This window comes from Fukomys damarensis, unplaced genomic scaffold, assembly GCF_012274545.1.
Source record: "Fukomys damarensis isolate Sample0158 unplaced genomic scaffold, DMR_v1.0_HiC HiC_scaffold_12, whole genome shotgun sequence".
In the NCBI taxonomy this organism is placed as follows: Eukaryota; Metazoa; Chordata; class Mammalia; order Rodentia; family Bathyergidae; genus Fukomys; species Fukomys damarensis.
In genome coordinates, this window is record NW_022900924.1 from 12576932 (window position 1) to 12582615 (window position 5684).

General features: G+C 42.6%; 1 protein-coding gene across 2 annotated transcripts in view; it reads right to left on the minus strand.

Annotated features, from left to right (window-relative positions):
• Positions 1-5684, minus strand: part of Fbxw8 (F-box and WD repeat domain containing 8) — a 105122-nt gene that overhangs the window by 99090 nt on the left and 348 nt on the right. The window contains exon 1 of one of the 2 annotated variants that reach the window (XM_010604103.3): positions 5662-5678. The exons of the other annotated variant lie outside the window; for it this stretch is intronic. The gene's annotated coding sequence lies outside the window, so the exon portion shown is untranslated. Of the gene's footprint in view, positions 1-5661; positions 5679-5684 lie in introns of those variants that run through there. 2 annotated transcript variants of the gene reach the window in all.

The window sequence follows — 5684 nt, forward strand, 5'->3', positions numbered from 1 at the left end:
CACAGCAATCCTCCTGCCTCAGCCTCCCGAGTGTTAGGATTACAGGTGTGCGCCACCACGCCCAGCTCAACTTGGCTTTTAATACTGTGACAAGAGCACAAATATTCTCTACCATTTTTAGTGACATCTCCTGTGCTATATATCAAAATCACCAGTGGAGTGTTTTTTCTTTAATGGTCTCAGCCCCACCCGGACCTATGCTCTAAAATTCCACCGTGGGGCTCCCAGCATCATTTTCTCAAAGGTTTGTTATGCACATTAAAAGTTAAGAAGCACAACTCTAAATCAAGGTGGTTATTAAAAAAGAAAAACCCACCCCTTCTTTCCCAATCAAGGGTAAAAAAATACACAAAAGGGTCACATTACATTTGTTAATTTAAGGTCAGTGAATACTAGATTTTCCCAAAGTCTACTGGACTTACTCCAAAAATGCTGAGAGAAATTGCAAATGGATCCATCCCCAGGGAGGCTGATTTGTACTCCTATGTGCTAATGTAAGACTAATTCTGTAAATGGATTGGTTTTGTGCCTTACTGTTAGAAATTTAATCTGTCTTCTCTTGTTTAATAGAAGAAGGGATAATTACTAAGAGCCAAATCAGTACAAAGTGAAGAAACTGACTTAAGGTTTTTGTTCCCAATGTATATCTCCAGGGCAAACAACAGGAAAGAGCTCTCTATGTGGTGTTTTGAGAAGCTGAGAAAAGCACCTCGGGTTCAAATAAGAGATTTGCAATAACATTTCTACCAAATCAGAGATGGAAAGGAGACTGTTTTCTAAAGGAGTTTATCTCAGCGCTCCACATAATGCAAAAGCTGAGCAGAGAGGACCAGCTCAATCGCAAACAGAAGGAATGGAGGGGTTCCAGTTTCACCTGTCTTCTGTACGAGGGGAAAAGAACTGGTTGCTTGGGGGAGGGGTAAGCCTGAAACTCTCTCAACATAAGTACACATTTTGTCTCAAAATACATGTTTTTATATGCAGAAAGGAAAAATGAACATCAGTAATGTGAACAATGGTAGCCTCTGGGCAATACCATTTCTGTTTTCTTTCTAGTCCTCTGAATTTCCTAAAAGAAAAAAAATTTTTTTTTTGGTACTGGAAGTCAAACTCCGGACCTTGGGCTTTGGAACCACTGAGCTAAATCATTGCCCCTCCTGAATATTTCTATAGTAAGCATACAACACATTTTTAAAGTAGGATGACTATGTTCAAAACACTGTCTGAATTCAAGGCTATGCTCAGTGCTTTTAGCAAATGTGTAAGAAATGGAATTACAAAGAGCTAAAACCTTTTACAGAGATAACTCATCCTCATGTAAAACAGAACACATACAGGAGACTACAAGAAGTAATATAGATAGCTCCCTAAGGTATTCCATAATTCATTAGTAAGTCAGCTATTTAGAACTTGGAAATCATTTCTCCAAAGAAACAACATTATAAAGAGAGGCTAAGCTCCCAAGGAGTCAACAAAAAAGCAATTTCTCTTAACGCTGGACCTCATTCCCTACAAATTTGTTGACTGCACACAGATGATATGACTGAACTGTGACCCTACAGCACACGGTATGGGAGATGTATAATAGAGGTCCACGGGATTTGCTTTTTTGCGGGGAGTACAAGGATTGAACCCAGAGAGCACTGTATTACATAACCTCAATCTTTTTACTTGCAGTCTTGACAGCAGTCTTGCTAAATTGTCTTTGAACATGTGATTCTCCTTCCTCAGCTTTCCAGGGAGCCAGGGCTGCCAATTCACAGGTGTGTACCACCACGCCCACCTTATCTTGTCTAAAGTTTTTGTTTGTTTACGGCATTAGGCTTTCCAACTTTCAGGCAAATTCTCATTCACTACCTACTAGTATGACTTCCCTAGGGACTCAGGCAAGGGAGGGAGGTGGAAAATGCCAATCTAAAGGACAAGGCAGGGATGGCAAACCTTTTAGAGCTTTCTATATCAAAAAACAGCCCACTGCAGCACAACTACCATAGGTTCACCACCACTGGACTAAGGGAATTAGTGCTGGGGGATCCCAGGAGGCTGGCTATGACTGTGAAGGAAGTCAGTGTGGAGCAAAACAGGTTGGACCTCTTCTTTCAAAGCCCCCTTGCTGTCTAAATAGGACGAGAGCTTTAGAACAAGGACAGTTGCAGGGGAGGTGATCCCAAATGGTCAGAAACTACAGGTCTCAGAGGGGTACTATGCATGAGGGTAGATTTGTTTGGCCAAAAGTTCCAAACACTCCAAGCACAATCCCATCATCAAGATTGGCTATATAATTTGTAGGACCCACTGTGAAGCAAAAATATGGAGGCCCTTGGTCAAAAATGATAAAGAATTTGGAGACTACAGTACAGCATAAAACCAAGTAGAGGGTCCTTCTGAGCATAGGGATTGTGTGACGTCTTAGGGACCTGTGCATGTGCTTTTCTCTGCCTGGAGTCCCTCTGCCTCCGCTGAAACGTGACCTGCCCAGAAAGGCCTTGTTGGATAGTTCTATTCAAAATCACACCCCCTCCTGTGAAAGTGACACATATTTTATCCACTCTACCTGCTTTTTATCCAGACCATTTGTTATCTGGCAATTTCTGTCCACTGTCTAGTTCCCCCTTCCCCAGAATGTGAAGTTATAAAGGGAGCAGATTTCTTTTTTCGTCTTGTTCACTGCTGTATTATCAGTGCTTAGAAGAGTGTCTAGTACTAAAAGCCTCTTAATGGACACTGTGGAATGAATGAGGCCCAATAGCTTCAAGCAGCAGAACTTCCAGTGAAGACATGACCTACAAGTTTTTCTAATATGTATTCACATTGATCATTTCAAAATGCACCCAGCAGAGGCCTGCTAATTCATGAATATGAAAAAAATGCATGGCCCTGAACAACAACAACAAAAATATCTCATTTAGAGGAAGAAAAACTGGGGCTTGAGGGGAGAATAATTTAAGCTGATCCTTAAAAGGAAGGCAAAGGACAGCAAAGAGGAAGGGAAGCCATTCCAGGAAAGACAATGCATGAACTCAAAAATAACAGAAGAGAGGGCCGGGGATTTTGCTCAGTGGTTCTGCTGCCTGCCTCGCAAGCACAAGGACCCGAGTTCCATTGATGGTACCAATAAATAAATAAATAAAAATAACAGGAGAGAACCAGTCAGCAGAAGAGTCTGAATCTGCATGGGGTCTACCAACTCCAGAACCCAGGCCCATAACAAAGGCTTCTTCTATTAATAGGACTATTTCAGATAAAAGAAACAAGAGACTCTCTGAGGTCAGGAACTACATCCATTCTGTTTACTGCAGATTCCCCAGAACCTCACTGATCAGTATAGGCTGAATGAACAGGAAATACTCCCCAGTCTACGCTGCTTCAAAGAGCCACCTAAAGTAGACATCTATAGCTATTTCCTGTCCAATATCCACTCTCTCTTCCTTTAGGAAACCTTTCTACTACCACTCTGACTCAACATGGCTTAGGTGCAGCACACTTCACACTTCTCTCCAGGAATGGGGATAGATGGTTGGCAATCAGTGATGGCCTCAAAATCGGTCACATGACGTACTTTGGACCAATAAAAACTCAGGCTCATGAATTTAGCTGCACAAAGCAGAAGCTCTGCTCTCCCCACCCCCCACCCCACAACCAATGCTAAGTTGACAGAACCTAAGACTACAGTTGTTGGTAGACATTTTGTGCCCAGGGGTGGTGATCCTGCTGTGAACGAAAACAAAAAAAGGAAAGCAGCACCAAATGGAGACTTTGTTACATTACCTAGACACCTACAACTACCAACCAGCAATTGGAATTTTTAGTCATATGAACTAAAGGATTCCAGGTTGGATTTTTAAAGCCAGTTTTAGTTGGGTGCTTGCCACTCTGCAGCCCAGAGATGGGACTAAAAAACAGGACCAAGCAACTGTGGATCACAACCACCAACTAAAGAAAGAAACATGTAACTATATTCAGGTGACTCTAGCTCCAAAGAGTCTGGGTTAATGGGGAGAGGGGGATGAAAGTGTGCTTTGTTTTTAAAACAGGGTCACACTATGAAGCCTAGGCTGGCCTTCAACTTGAGACCCTCCTGCCTCAGCCTCTCAAACTCTGGGATTACAAGTATGGGTCACCACACTCAGCCTGACTACAAAGTATTTTAGCAAATTAGAGGTGCCCCAAGGCTGGATGCTGCCTGGTAGTACCTAAAGTGTCAATTCTGAAAGGGACAGTCTTTTTCCAACTACTATACATATAAAACTTGGATTTGCTGTGCCCCTTGAATCCTCCCCTAGCTTCACTTTTAGGATATTTTATTTTCTTCTCCATTATTTTTGGTATCAATGCCTGAGTGTTACTGCCAGAAAGCCTTGAGGATCAGGATTTCAAATCCAAAAGACTACAGTACAGAACAATGCCTCAATTTCCAATCATTTGGGGGTTGTTGCCCTCTGCCCAGCAATTGATTCAGAAGGTCTGGGGAAAACCCAGAACCTGTATTTCAACAAGGTTTCAGGTGGTTTTTATGCCAACTCAAGTTCCATTCAGTGAAAGAAGCCTAAGCTTAATCTCACCTACTTCTTGAGAGGCTGAGCAGGAGGATCCTCAGACTGAGGCCAACCTGGGCAATATAGCAAGACCATGTCTCAAAAAAAAAGAAATCTGAATTAAAATTCAATCAACAACCAGTTTATCAGCTGTATAACACGGGGCAAATCACAGAAAACTTCTTTTAAGTGTCTTCATCTGTAAAAGGAGAGTTAACACCTACCACACAGAGAACTATTGTGTTAGAATTAAGACAGAGCACAGGACAAGTCATGTAGCTAAAATAACTCAAGTTAGAAGCTACTAATATTGTTTGAATAAAAGTACACATTATGTAAAATAATGAGCCATTACTTCTTGAAACAATTTCCACTTACAGAGTTATTCCCAATTGGAAAGCTATAGAAATTTTCTTTAAGCCTAATTAAAATCAAATCATTAAGGCCTGCTGTCCTCTCCTAATTCCTAACCTGGGAGTTCTGGATCCTGTCAAACGATGTTGATTCTTCTCACTTAGTGAATGGAGCTATTTTTATAGAGAGGGCCCCCAACTTCGTCTAGGAGACCTATAAAAGATAAGAACTACTATCCATCTTAAGGCTATTCCCCCAAAGGAGTTAGTTTCTCCTTTTTCCCCTCTCTGCTTCTTTAAAAATGTATAGTCAGAAAAATTAATAGAAACAGTGTACAGAAAAAAGTTTAATTTCTTCCTATATACTGCATGGGCTCTCGTCTCCAAAGACAATTTTTGCTAAAAGTCTAAGTACCCTTCTAAAGTAAGATTGCTCAAACTCATACTTATTGACATTTGGGTGGATATTTTGTGGGTCTGCCCTATAGGACGCTCTCGAACATCTCTGGCTCCCTGTGCGCCCAGTAGCCGGCGAGCACAAGCCAACGGTCACCCCAAAATGTCTGCTGCAGACACTGCCAAATCTGGGGGGGCAAAACAGCCCCCCGTAGAGAAGCAGTCTGCTGAGACCTTAGGCGCGCACAAACGCGGGTGTGTGCACGCCTCCCCCCGCCCCCAACGCACCAAGGAGAAAGTTACTGTCCAGGTTACGGAAAGGTTCATTCTGGGGGCGGGGGCCGGCCCGGGGTCTGCAGCAGGGGACCGCCACTCACCAGGTCGCGGATGAGCTGGTCCA